Consider the following 15,880-nt stretch of genomic DNA (forward strand, 5'->3'; position numbering starts at 1 on the left):
CAAAATTAATGCCTCGCAGATGTGAAGAGATCATGAAAAACTGTGGTTATACAACTAAATACTAGTTTAGTGATTCACAGGATTGCTAAAAAAGCAGTTTGAACATAATAGTTTTGAGTTTGTAGCGTCAACAACAGATGCTACTATTATTGTGAACACCCCCTTTATATATATATATATATATATATATATATATATATATATATATATATATATATATATATATATATATATATATATACAACCCCTGGCAATAATTATGGAATCACCGGCCTCAGAGGATGTTCATTCAGTTGTTTAATTTTGTAGGAAAAAAAGCAGATCACAGACATGACACAAAACTAAAGTCATTTCAAATGGCAACTTTCTGGCTTTAAGAAACACTATAAGAAATCAGGAAAATAATTGTGGAAGTCAGTAACGGTTACTTTTTTAGACCAAGCAGAGGGAAAGAAATATGGAATCACTCAATTCTGAGGAAAAAATTATGGAATCACCCTGTAAATTTTCATCCCCAAAACTAACACCTGCATCAAATCAGATCTGCTCGTTAGTCTGCATCTAAAAAGGAGTGATCACAACTTGGAGAGCTGTTGCACCAAGTGGACTGACATGAATCATGGCTCCAACACGAGAGTTGTCAATTGAAACAAAGGAGAGGATTTTCAAACTCTTAAAAGAGGGTAAATCATCACGCAATGTTGCAAAAGATGTTGGTTGTTCACAGTCAGCTGTGTCTAAACTCTGGACCAAATACAAACAACATGGGAAGGTTGTTAAAGGCAAACATACTGGTAGACCAAGGAAGACATCAAAGCGTCAAGACAGAAAACTTAAAGCAATATGTCTCAAAAATCGAAAATGCACAGCAAAACAAATGAGGAACGAATGGGAGGAAACGAGTCAACGTCTGTTACCGAACTGTAAGAAACTGCCTAAAGGAAATGGGATTTACATACAGAAAAGCTAAACGAAAGCCATCATTAACACCTAAACAGAAAAAAACAAGGTTACAATGGGCTAAGGAAAAGCAATCGTGGACTGTGGATGACTGGATGAAAGTCATACTCAGTGATGAATCTCGAATCTGCATTGGGCAAGGTGATGATGCTGGAACTTTTGTTTGGTGCCGTTCCAATGAGATTTATAAAGATGACTGCCTGAAGAGAATATGTAAATTTCCACAGTCATTGATGATATGGGGCTGCATGTCAGGTAAAGGCACTGGGGAGATGGCTGTCATTACATCATCAATAAATGCACAAGTTTATGTTGCTATTTTGGACACTTTTCTTATCCCATCAATTGAAAGGATGTTGGGGATGATTAAATCATTTTTCAAGATGATAATGCATCTTGCCATAGAGCAAAAACTGTGAAAACATTCCTTGCAAAAAGACACATAGGGTCAATGTCATGGCCTGCAAATAGTCCGGATCTTAATCCAATTGAAAATCTTTGGTGGAAGTTGAAGAAAATGGTCCATGACAAGGCTCCAACCTGCAAAGCTGATCTGGCAACAGCAATCAGAGAAAGTTGGAGCCAGATTGATGAAGAGTACTGTTTGTCACTCATTAAGTCCATGCCTCAGAGACTGCAAGCTCTTATAAAAGCCAGAGGTGGTGCAACAAAATACTAGTGATGTGTTGGAGCATTCTTTTGTTTTTCATGATTCCATAATTTTTTCCTCAGAATTGAGTGATTCCATATTTTTTCCCCTCTGCTTGGTCTAAAAAAGTAACAGTTACTGACTGCCACAATTTTTTTTCTGATTTCTTATAGTGTTTCTTAAAGCCAGAAAGTTGCCATTTGAAATGACTTTAGTTTTGTGTCATGTCTGTGATCTGCTTTTTTTCTACAAAATTAAACAACTGAATGAACATCCTCCGAGGCCGGTGATTCCATAATTTTTGCCAGGGGTTTTGTATATACGAGGTCTCTTAGAAAAGTATCCGACCTTATTATTTTTTTCAAAAACCATATGGATTTGAATCACGTGTGATTACATCAGACATGCTTGAACCCTCGTGGGCATGCAAGAGTTTTTTCACGTCTGTCGGTTATGTCATTCACCTGTGGGCAGTCTTTGAGTGATGAGTGGCCCACCCTCTTGTTGTTTTTTTCATTGTTTAGGAATGGCTCAGAGACTGCTGCTTTGTTTGATAAAAATTTTATCAAAAACTGTAAGGCACAACTGAGTGGACACCATTCGATAAATTCAGCTGGTTTTCGGTGAAAATTTTAACGGCTGATGAGAGATTTTGGTGTGTAAGTGTCGCTTTAAGGACGGCCCATGGCGCCTGACGGCGATCTGCGCTCCGAGGCGGCGTCGTCTCGCTGTTTCAAGCTGAAAACTTCCACATTTCAGGCTCTGTTCACCCAGGTTGTCATCAGAGAACAGAGAAGTTTCAGAAGAGGTCGGCATGAGGAGTTTATGAGGACATTCCACTGTTAAAGGAGATTTTGTAATGAAAGAACGTGCAGGCAGATTCGCATGTCGGGCCGGACCCGACCGCGGGGGGTTGTGACAGGAAAAACACCTCCATTGGAAACCTTAACGGACAAGTTGGAACATGCCCAGCTGTTAAACAACTTCTCAGATACTCACTTGTTGAAAGTCATCAAAAGCCGCCTGAATTTTACAAATGGTTTTCAACACGGAGGTGTTTTTCCTGTCGCGGCGCAGACGGATTTGCGGCGTCATCATGGAACTGACTCGGCGAATTTGCCTGCACGTTCTTTCATTACAAAATCTCCTTTAACAGTGGAATGTCCACATAAACTCCTCATGCCGACTTCTTCTGAAACTTTTCTGTTCTCTGATGACGACCTGGGTGAACAGAGCCTTAAATAGGATGTTTTCAGCTTGAAACAGCCAGACGGACGCCACCTCCGACCGCGCCGCGCCGATCCGCTTTGTGAGCTGTCCTTAAAGCGAAAGAAACTCCACAACCTCTCATCAGCCGTTAAACTTTTCACCGAAAACCAGCAGAATTTCTCTAATAGTGTCCACTCGGATATCGCTCACAGGTCCTGAAAAAATTTTGATAAAGCAACGCGCGCCGTCTCCAGCAGCGTCTCAGACAAAGGATTTCAGCTGAGAGGGCTGGACCAGTGCTCACTCAAAGCCTGCCCACAGGCGAATGATGTCACCGACACGCATGAAAAAACTCACGCATGCGCACGAGGGTTCAAGCATGTCTGGTGTAATCGCACGTGATTCAAATCCATATAGTTTTTTTTTTTTTTTTTAGAAAACTGTCGGTTTCTCTTCTAATAGACCTTGTATGTGTATATACAACCCCTGGCAAAAATTATGGAATCACCGGCCTCAGAGGATGTTCATTCAGTTGTTTAATTTTGTAGAAAAAAAGCAGATCACAGACATGACACAAAACTAAAGTCATTTCAAATGGCAACTTTCTGGCTTTAAGAAACACTATAAGAAATCAAGAAAAAAAGATTGTGGCAGTCAGTAACGGTTACTTTTTTAGACCAAGCAGAGGAAAAAAATATGGAATCACTCAATTCTGAGGAAAAAATTATGGAATCACCCTGTAAATTTTCATCCCCCAAATTAACACCTGCATCAAATCAGATCTGCTCATTGACATTGACCCTATGCCATGACATTGACCCTATGTGTCTTTTTGCAAGGAATGTTTTTGCAGTTTTTGCTCTATGGCAAGATGCATTACCATCTTGAAAAATGGATTTCATCATCCCCAAACATCCTTTCAATTGTCCAAAATATCAACATAAACTTGTGCATTTATTGATGATGTAATGACAGCCATCTCCCCAGTGCCTTTACCTGACATGCAGCCCCATATCATCAATGACTGTGGAAATTTACATGTTCTCTTCAGGCAGTCATCTTTATACATCTCATTGGAAAGGCACCAAACAAAAGTTCCAGCATCATCACCTTGCCCAATGCAGATTCGAGATTCATCACTGAATATGACTTTCATCCAGTCATCCACAGTCCACAATTGCTTTTCCTTAGCCCATTGTAACCTTGTTTTTTTCTGTTTAGGTGTTAATGATGCCTTTCGTTTAGCTTTTCTGTATGTAAATCCCATTTCCTTTAGGCGGTTTCTTACAGTTTGGTCACAGACGTTGACTCCAGTTTCCTCCCATTCATTCCTCATTTGTTTTGTTGTACATTTTTCGATTTTTGAGACATATTGCTTTAAGTTTTCTGTCTTGACACGTTGATGTCTTCCTTGGTCTACCAGTATGTTTGCCTTTAACAACCTTCCCATGTTGTTTGTATTTGGTCCAGAGTTTAGACACAGCTGACTGTGAACAACCAACATCTTGCGTGATGATTTACTCTCTTTTAAGAGTTTGATAATCCTCTCCTTTGTTTCAACTGACATCTCTCGTGTTGGAGCCATGATTCATGTCAGTCCACTTGGTGCAACAGCTCTCCAAGGTGTGTTCACTCCTTTTTAGATGCAGACTAACGAGCAGATCTGATATGATGCAGGTGTTAGTTTTGGGGATGAAAATTTACAGGGTGATTCCATAATTTTTTCCTCAGAATTGAGTGATTCCATATTTTTTTCCTCTGCTTGGTCTAAAAAAGTAACCGTTACTGACTGCCACAATCTTTTTTTCTTGATTTCTTATAGTGTTTCTTACAGCCAGAAAGTTGCCATTTGAAATGACTTTAGTTTTGTGTCATGTCTGTGATCTGCTTTTTTTCTACAAAATTAAACAACTGAATGAACATCCTCCGAGGCCGGTGATTCCATAATTTTTGCCAGGGGTTTTATGTATATATATATATATATATATATATATATATATATATATATATACATATATATATATATATATATATATATATATATATATATAGATATATATATATATATACATATATATATAGATATATATATATATATATATACATATATATATATATAGATATATATATAGGCCCTTGGGCCCATATTCTGAATTCTTAGATTAATTTGCTGAGTTTCTCTAATTTGGCAACCCATGCCAATAATATTCTGATTGTTGATGACTTCAACATTCATACAAATAAGCCTTCTGACCCTCATGGACATTATAGATGTATTAGGATTCCATCAATACATTCATGGTTTGACTCACATTATTGGAAATACCTTGGATTTGGTCCTCATTCGTGGTATCTCTGTCATAAATATTGATATTGTGTCTCTTGTGTCAGTGGTTTTCAGATCAGTCACTTATTAAGTTTACAGTGTCTTTGCCTTGTCCACTGGGATGAGACACATATTTCTCATCATGGTGACAGATCAACTACTCAACTATAATTGAACTTGAAGCCAGACTGCGTAATATCTGAGTGTCACTTTTGGAAAATGACCATTCAGTAGATTCTCTTGTGGACAGCTTAAACTCAGTGTTCGCAGCCACATTGGACCCCCCCCCTTCCACCCCAAAAAACACACTGGCCTTGGTTCAGTGATTACTTACAAGGCCTCAAGCATAAGTCTAGAGGTCTACAGCAAAAATGGCGCAGTTCCAAATTAGAAGTATTCCACCTCACATGGTGTGATGCTATTCTATAGTATAGGCATGCATTATTAGCTGCAAAACAGGCCTAGTACTCTGATTTGATTAACAAAAACAAGCATAATCCAAATTTCCTGTTTGACAAGGTGGTAACACTTATTCATGAGCAACCACCTGTAAGTCACTCTCCATTTATAGCCCAAGATTTCTTAGATTACTTCAAGAAGAAAATAGATGACATTAGGTTAAATATATCCCAGCATGCCTTAGCCTGGCCACTACACCCTGTTATGGAGGTTGGTGCCATCACTGATACATCATTTAGATTTATCAAATTTGATGTTGTTTCACTGGGCATGTTGAGGAAACTTGTAATTTCTGCTAAAAGCACAACCTGCCTGTTCAACCCTATATTAACAAAACTGTTTAAGGACCTGTGGCCTTCAGTGTTGGAAATTATTATTCTCTCACTTACCTTGGGATCTGTTCCTAAATGTTTCAAATCTGCAGCATTTAACCATTACTTAAGAAACCTAATCTTGACCCTAGTCTACTGAAAAAATATAGGCTGATATCAAACCTGCCATTTTGTTGTCAAATTCTTGAAAAAGTGGTTTCACAGCAGCTCATGGACCATCTTCCGAAGAATAATCTCTTTGAGCCACTGCAGTCTGCATTTAGAATGCATCATTCCACAGAGAAAGTGCTCAATAAAGTGGTAAATGAGCTTCTGCTTGCAATGGATTGAGATACCAATGTGGTTCTTTTACTGTTAGATCGCAGTGCTCCATTTGATACAGTGGGTCACTGTATTCTGTTTGATGACTCGAGAATCATTTTAGGAATACTGGGTATTTTGTTGCATGGTTGACTTATCAGTTGCTATCACTGTGTCTTGTACAACACTACCACTAACCTTGGAGACATGAAATATGGAGTTCCACAGGGGTCTTAGGCCCCCTGTTTTCTCCAATAATATAGCACCCCTTGGGCACGTGCTGCAGCAGTCTGGGATTACTTATCATGGCTACGCTGATGACACTCTGTTGTGCATCAATCAATAAATCAATTTTATTTATATAGCGCCAAATCACAACAAACAGTTGCCCCAAGGCGCTTTATATTGTAAGGCAAGGCCATACAATAATTACGTAAAAACCCCAACGGTCAAAACGACCCCCTGTGAGCAAGCACTTGGCGACAGTGGGAAGGAAAAACTCCCTTTTAACAGGAAGAAACCTATAGCAGAACCAGGCTCAGGGAGGGGCAGTCTTCTGCTGGGACTGGTTGGGGCTGAGGGAGAGAACCAGGAAAAAGACATGCTGTGGAGAGGAGCAGAGATCAATCACTAATGATTAAATGGAGTGGTGCATACAGAGCAGAAAGAGAAAGAAACACTCAGTGCATCATGAGAACCCCCCAGCAGTCTAAGTCTATAGCAGCATAACTAAGGGATGGTTCAGGGTCACCTGATCCAGCCCTAACTATAAGCTTTAGCAAAAAGGAAAGTTTTAAGCCTAATCTTAAAAGTAGAGAGGGTGTCTGTCTCCCTGATCTGAATTGGGAGCTGGTTCCAGAGGAGAGGAGCCTGAAAGCTGAAGGCTCTGCCTCCCATTCTACTCTTACAAACCCTAGGAACTACAAGTAAGCCTGCAGTCTGAGAGCGAAGTGCTATATTGGGGTGATATGGTACTATGAGGTCCCTAAGATAAGATGGGACCTGATTATTCAAAACCTTATAAGTAAGAAGAATAATTTAAAATTGTATTCTAGAATTAACAGGAAGCCAATGAAGAGAGGCCAATATGGGTGAGATATGCTCTCTCCTTCTAGTCCCCGTTAGTACTCTAGCTGCAGCATTTTGAATTAACTGAAGGCTTTTCAGGGAACTTTTAGGACAACCTGATAATAATGAATTACAATAGTCCAGCCTAGAGGAAATAAATGCATGAATTAGTTTTTCAGCATCACTATGAGACAAGACCTTTCTAATTTTAGAGATATTGCGCAAATGCAAAAAAGCAGTCCTACATATTTATTTAATATGCGCATTGAATGACATATCCTGATCAAAAATGACTCCAAGATTTCTCACAGTATTACTAGAGGTCAGGGTAATGCCATCCAGAGTATGGATCTGGTTAGACACCATGTTTCTAAGATTTGTGGGGCCAAGTACAATAACTTCAGTTTTATCTGAGTTTAAAAGCAGGAAATTAGAGGTCATCCATGTCTTTATGTCTGTAAGACAATCCTGCAGTTTAGCTAATTGGTGTGTGTCCTCTGGCTTCATGGATAGATAAAGCTGGGTATCATCTGTGTAACAATGAAAATTTAAGCAATGCCGTCTAATAATACTGCCTAGGGGAAACATGTATAAAGTGAATAAAATTGTTGTGAAAGTGTAGGAACACGGACCCACAACAGGGGGCGCAAATGAACGGGCAATGGAGGAGTCAAATAACACTGTTTTTACTGTTGTGAAAACAGGCACAACAACACAGCCGATTACAATATCGAGACTGAGTCCAATAACAACGGTGTCGTGTGGGCAGGCTCGACGATAGGAGACGTCTGTCCAAGTCGAACCGGAACCAACCCGATTTCCTCTGCCACCGAACCCCGGGAATACTGGAGCCGCCAAGTCCCGAATCCCCAGGTGGCCACTGCCTCCGCTCGTCGGATCCGGTACTGCTGGCAAGGAACAAAAACAGTCAGGTGTGGATGCGGCTGCACCCAGCAACACGGAGGTCGGAGAGTCCACCTCCACCTCTCGTTAACAACAATACAGGAGGGTAGGAAGGTGAGTACTTATCCAACTGTTGTTCAGTAGTCAGCTGTCCTACAAATGCTCAACAAGAAATACAACAATGGTTATATATATGTTTGGGCAGAGATTGTTACCTCTTTGATTAGGCGATATCTCGGCAAATGAGGTGGAGATCTCGTCCTGCTGATATACCTCCCGGTTGATTGGAATCAGCTGTCTTCAGTGATGGATGACAGCTGTCACCCTGGCTGTTCCTGTACGGCGGCAGCGCCCTTCGGTGCCTGGAGCCCGCACTCCAGGCAGGGCGCCCTCTAGTGGTGGTGGGCCAGCAGTACCTCCTCTTCAGCGGCCCACACAACAAAATTGGTCCTAGCACAGAACCTTGTGGAACTCCATAATTAACCTTAGTCTGTGAAGAAGATTCCCCATTTACATGAACAAATTGTAATCTATTAGATAAATATGATTCAAACCACCGCAGCGCAGTGCCTTTAATACCTATGGCATGCTCTAATCTCTGTAATAAAATTTTATGGTCAGCAGTATCAAAAGCAGCACTGAGGTCTAACAGAACAAGCACAGAGATGAGTCCACTGTCTGAGGCCATAAGAAGATCATTTGTAACCTTCACCAATGCTGTTTCTGTACTATGATGAATTCTAAAACCTGACTGAAACTCTTCAAATAGACCATTCCTCTGCAGATGATCAGTTAGCTGTTTTACAACTACCCTTTCAAGAATTTTTGAGAGAAAAGGAAGGTTGGAGATTGGCCTATAATTAGCTAAGATAGCTGGGTCAAGTGATGGCTTTTTAAGTAATGGTTTAATTACTGCCACCTTAAAAGCCTGTGGTACATAGCCAACTAATAAAGATACATTGATCATATTTAAGATCGAAGCATTAAATAATGGTAGGGCTTCCTTGAGCAGCCTGGTAGGAATGGGGTCTAATAGACATGTTGATGGTTTGGATGAAGTAACTAATGAAAATAACTCAGACAGAACAATCGGAGAGAAAGAGTCTAACCAAATACCGGCATCACTGAAAGCAGCCAAAGATAACGATACGTCTTTGGGATGGTTATGAGTAATTTTTTTCTCTAATAGTTAAAATTTTATTAGCAAAGAAAGTCATGAAGTCATTACTAGTTAAAGTTAAAGGAATACTCGGCTCAACAGAGCTCTGACTCTTTGTCAGCCTGGCTACAGTGCTGAAAAGAAACCTTGGGGTTGTTCTTATTTTCTTCAATTAGTGATGAGTAGTAAGATGTCCTAGCTTTACGGAGGGCTTTTTTTTATAGAGCAACAGACTCTTTTTCCAGGCTAATTAAAGATCTTCTAAATTAGTGAGACGCCATTTCCTCTCCAACTTACGGGTTATCTGCTTTAAGCTGCGAGTTTGTGAGTTATACCACGGAGTCAGGCACGTCTGATTTAAAGCTCTCTTTTTCAGAGGAGCTACAGCATCCAAAGTTGTCTTCAATGAGGATGTAACACTATTGATGAGATACTCTATCTCACTTACAGAGTTTAGGTAGCTACTCTGTACTGTGTTGGTATATGGCATTAGAGAACATAAAGAAGGAATCATATCCTTAAACCTAGTTACAGCGCTTTCTGAAAGACTTCTAGTGTAATGAAACTTATTCCCCACTGCTGGGTAGTCCATCAGAGTAAATGTAAATGTTACTAAGAAATGATCAGACAGAAGGGAGTTTTCAGGGCATGACAATAATTGCTGGTAATCTCATACACAAAGTCTTCAGAGGATTACCTTGCGTCAGTGAAAAGCTGGCTGTCTAGCAATTTCTTATGTTTAAATTCTGACAAGACTGAAATGATGGTCCTTGGTCCAGTGAGATATCATCTGTTTGATTAGCTAACGCTTAGCCTAGGCTCGTGTGTAATACATCACACTGACAAAGTGAGGAACCTTGGGGTGTTTTTTGATTCCTCGCTGTTCTTTGACCTACACATCACGAGGACTGCTTTCTTCCACCTGCAAAACATACCTAAGATTCATCCCATCATGTCTAAGAGTGATGCAGAGAATCTGATTCATGCATTTTTCTCTTCTTGACTGGACTACTGCAAAGTGCTGCGGACAAATTAGTATGAAAGCACACTTACTCTTCATATATGTGTTAAGACTGTGTATGTATATGTTCTGAACTTTATAAAAATAAACACATTTTCCTGATTTTTTTTTTTTTTTTTTGCACTATATGATTAAGCGAAACAGAAATTTATATTTAAACATCTCTATATTTGAAGATAACTTCCTCATATATCAAAGTGAAAGATTTATCTAAAGCTGTGGTTAAAAATCAAACAACGCTTGTGTTCAACTGAAGTTTCCATCTACCAGCAATTACCAGATAAATGTCCACCACCTTTTTCCTAGCAGAAAAACACCACTTTGCCTTTGAGTCGGAGGCAGATGCAGGTACGCAGTACATCCAGAGCTGGGATTTGCTGACAGGAACAGTATGGTGCAACTCTGGGGAACTGCCTCTTATTACAGAAAAACAGTGACCTTTAAAACATTCCATCAGGCACCCTGGGTGTTCTTGATAAAACATCTGTTAGTGCAGCTCAATGCCTCACACCTCCACCAGCACCACAACTCAGTGTTCCGCGCTCCTCCGTTCTGCTCTAAAAACTCAAGGTTTCAGAAAACTGCATGATTTTGCATAAAATGCAGTATGACAGGGGTCGAACTCTTCTGTCTGCTGGACTGTTATCTCCTCAAGAGGGTGTACAATAATCACTTGTGCACATATTTTTTTATCCACAGTTGATAAACATTCAGTATCAGATGTCCATCTGTTACATCCCAACAGAATGAAGTGGGTTTGTTTACAGTGTAAAATCAGGATTATGGAGTGTGAGATATTCAGCACGTTGGCCATGCTGTGACTCAGGTTACAACAAAACAGGCTTTGTCCCACAAACATAATCAGAGACATGGCTCTATGTAGGCATGGGCTGGCATTTGATTATATGATAAGGCAAACCGTTGCAGAATAACAGTATTGTACACATCCGTGGACAAATGGTTCTCTGTTCACATCAGTAATAAATCATTTTCCTCCTCTTTCATGTCTCAAAGAGTCACACATTTTGTTAAACTTCGTGCTTGTGGCATTTAAAGTTGAATTTTGGCCACAACGGTGGACAGAGGGAAAAAAAAAATTCCTTGAAGTTTGATTACCTCGGATTAAATGGATTAAATGCTACGGGACACACCGAGAAAAATACCCTAACACAGTTTATCCATGATGGACCCTGACATATTTGTCTCATAGACTTGTGTCATACACTGAAAAAAAGAGAATGTTTGAACCAACTTAAAAAGTGTTACAATTTATAAAAACCTGAATGAATTAAGTTGTTTGAACTTAAGTTTGAAAGTTAAATCAACTCTAACTTACAAACTTAAGTTCAAACAACTTCATTCATTCAGGTTTTTTACAAATTGTAACACTTTTTAAGTTGGTTCAAACATTCTTTTTTTTCAGTGTAATTGAGATGGAAATTCAAAAGGTAGACTATGAATAGGTCACAAGTTCATGACAGAGAGCACTGTGGCACTCAAAAGAAAGAGCTTTTTCCTTAAATAAAATTGGCAGAAATTGCATTGTTCATTTTGGATGAACTCAAACAGTGCAGTCTGGGCCACCAGAAAGCCTCATTTGTTATCTTTCTGCTGTTGGTCTACCCCAACTTGAAGAGGTGTTCTGCACTGTGGTACTGTTGGGAACACTCCCCGGATCAAGCGGGGAAAAGATAAAATACAGATGAGTCGTTTTCTGTGGAGATAAGCATCAAAGACTTGGGTAAACCCATTTATAGCATCAAACAGTTTGTACACATGAATAAAGGCGTGTTTTTTACAAAAAATTTGAAGATTTGTTCAAAATGGATTTCACATTCTCAACTTTAGAGCCACATTATAGCTTAACACAGCTTTCTAGGCAAATATATTTCTTACAAACAGAAAGCTCATTGTTCTGGACATTTTGATATGCAACAAATGGGTGTTATACGATATGGTAGACCTTAAAAGGGACATTACTGTCACCAAGAAAATAAGCAAATTGTGTTGTATTTCATCATGTTTCTGCAATAATTTTGTTATTGGCTGATCATGAGCAAATATGAAGTACAGTACATCAACAAAGAAATTATTTCAAAAGAAATTATTTTGTTTAATTTCTAAATGAGGTTTGTAAGTTCCTTTAATTAAATAGAAAACGCTTTTCATGTGATATGAGTCTTTCTTGTGGAAAGCTACAAAAACATCACCAGTGTATATTTTCAACAAGTGACAGAAGAACATTTCAGGAATAATTAAAATGCCAGTGTCCATGACTAAGCAATTAGAGCAACAGCATTTTGAGCTTTGAAAAAATATAATTGGTTGTTTGATGTGCCAGCCAAGTCCTTTCAGGGTAGACAGGAGAAGGATTAATAGTGGCGATAAATAACAGCAGTTCTGCAGTTAAAGCAATATGCAATATTGGTAAATGGTGAAATATTGCTTCTGCCATGTCTGAAAGTCTAGTATTAGATATATGATGTATAACATCCATTGTGATTCATGTGGTTAATGCGGCCATGGTAGACTTGCCCTCAGTCTGTGAGACCTCTTTCACTTGCAAACAGAGGTAGAAAACTCTGGCTTAAAAAGTAAAAGTCCTGCCATATATTGCTTCTGTGCACCTAAAACAGGTTATCTCAATAATTATCTCATCCACCTGCCTGAAGAGTTGAACTAATTTCAATCAGCTGGTTTATTAGGAAGATGGAACAAATATGTGGTTGGACTTTTACTTTCTGATGCTGGAGTTTTCCATCTCTGCTTCCAAACCTCCGAACTTCATCAACCACTGATCATTGTATACTGGTTTGGCCTATATGGTTAACTAGACAGTGACACTGTCTTTCATGCAGGAAACTGGGATTCAAAGCCTGGTCAGAACAACTCGTCCATTGAAGAGTCCTTAAGCAAGATGCTTTTGTTACATAAACCTACCTTGATTAGAAGGTGACATGTCAGGTAACATAACTACTGGCTGAAGAAGCCAACATGATCATGGAGGATCCTCACAAAGGTACAACATCACTGAACTACTGTCAAATGACCTTTCTCTCCACAACATGGAAGCTCTTGTCAGGCATTACTACAACCAATTTAAATGACTTGTGACATGAGTCAACACATAAGGGACACTCCGAAGGGCATTACAAGCAACACCAGTCGCATCTCCAACTGCTTTCCAACAGTCATGTCTAGTGAATAGGACCCTAAGACAAGTACTATGAACCCAGCATAATGGTACAAATAAGACCCGAGCAACAAGATCTGAGCCCTACCAGTTATCAGATACCCAGCTGGGGGTCGAGGGCTAATAATTGTCAAAATTACCATCTAGGAAATTAAATAAGAAATTTCAACGAGTACATCAAGAAGCTGCTCCCCAGAGTACCTCTGACAGCAAAAGACAACATTCATCCCTCCATAGGATGTACCACTGGCATACTAAGATCCCGCAGACATGTTCAACAGTTAGGGCAGATAGATGTGGTGCCTGACATCAATAAGTATACCAAAGATGAGCAAAGGCAAGTCTGAAGGACAGTGCATAGGCCCTGATTATCTGGCCTATCTGGTCACAAAGATGTCCCTGAGACAGTCCATCACATTGTGGCAGAAAGAAAATGCAGATTAGGACACCAGGCACTGAAAGGCATGATGTAACTTTTGTGTGACAACCATTACCAGATATCTCGCTCCTTGTGCCTATATTGGATGTCTGACAGTAGACCTTTCTCTGTTTCTGTCATTGTCTTTGTAGACACTTCATCATGAAAGACTTTTCATGGCATCCTCCCACACCCAGGACTTTCTCCAGTCGATTTTAAATAGCTCTGTCTCCATCTATCCATGTTTTTTTGTATATTGTTATTTATACGTATTGTATATGTTTTGTTAGCAGGAATTCTACTCATTTTCCAAGTAATATGACCCAGTGTGTTGGTTGTTTCTGTTATGCTAAGATGTAACAGAGGTCTCTGTCCATAGGAGTGCAGTCCTAGGAATGGCTAAAATACTGCGTAGGACCATCAAAGGAGTTGAGCTTTAGGTCAAAGCTCACCATCACTCCACAAGGAGGGTGTGGCCAGAATAGGATTGATATACAACACCTAAATAGATCCTTGTTACTTCATTGGTGGATTATAAGTCGCTAGACATTCATTATTTGTCCCATTAGTATATGTCTGATGTCTTGTATTGTGCATGTTAGTTCTATTCATGGATGTAGCAAACTTAATGCCAAAAGTGAACAAACCAAGTGTTGTTTGTACACTAAGAAAAACACATTGTACTGTGAATAGCTTTGCTGCACTTAGAACACCAGAACTAATAACTGACAGCAGAGTCTGGTCTGGAAATGTCATCTGAACAAAGCTAACCAGAGAGAAAATGAAAAAGAGAACAAGAGCTTATTGGACTGCTTATTCATCCTTTAATTTTCCATTGAAAGTTAAAGTCCAGCATGTATCATTTAGCTATTTGTCTGTCTGTCTGTCTGAACTCTGACTGTGAACTAGTTTGCAATCACCTTTAACAAACAAGTTGCATTACAGAAGCTACATTTGTTGGAATTAAATTGCCGCTGTCTTCCATCCAGACATCTCCAAGTCTAATAGCACAACAGTTTAAACAGCATTAATTTAAGTAAAAGCCAACAGAAATGTGAATCTCACAGTGTGATGACAAGATTCAGCAGCAGTTTGGGATCAGTTTGATGGCAAATTCAAATAGCCCAATAATAACAGTCTTATCCATAAGACCAAACATGGCTGCACAAAAAGAAGGCTGCTTTTTCTTTTGTTCATGGTTCTGATCGCTCTCCTTTTCAATATTTCGTTGTCTCACGTTTCATAGCACATATACAAGTCCCTCCAGAAGCTGACAACACTCCAGCAGGAAGAAGAAACCACACAATATGTTTTTTAATCTTTGACTGAGCAACACTTTAGCACTAAACTTTCATCAAGATCACTGACGGAGAGCACGGTGGCTTGGTCCCAGGTTCACCTCCGATCTGGTCCTTTCTACATGGAATTTGTGTTCTCCCTGTGTTTGTGTGGGTTCCCTCCAGTTGCTTCGGTTTCCTCCCACCTCCAACAACATGGTGGTTAGGTAACTGGAAGCTCTAAGGCCCCTTTCATATTTGAGTTGGATTCAGGATGAATCTGGCTCAAGCCAGATAGGTTTAACTTCCCAATCTCACTCATGCATCTTCAACCGCTTTTTCAGGTTCGGGTCGTGGGGAAGTTCCCAATCTGAACAGTGAAAATCAGATTTTAACCAGAGCCAGATTTGAGCAGGATTCCCAGAAGTCTAAACGCAAATGTGGATAGAATCTGGCTAGCTCAGGGATCACGACATCAAACCTTTTCACAACAACCAGTTTGTCCTTGTTGCTCTGATAAGCAGCAAAAGTTGAAAATGTTTAACTTTTGACAGAAAATGCAGTGCACAGCTGCCACAGTCACATCCAGAGGTGCTTGGGTGTGTT

This window comes from Thalassophryne amazonica, chromosome 3 (assembly GCF_902500255.1).
Source record: "Thalassophryne amazonica chromosome 3, fThaAma1.1, whole genome shotgun sequence".
NCBI classification, from domain to species: Eukaryota; Metazoa; Chordata; class Actinopteri; order Batrachoidiformes; family Batrachoididae; genus Thalassophryne; species Thalassophryne amazonica.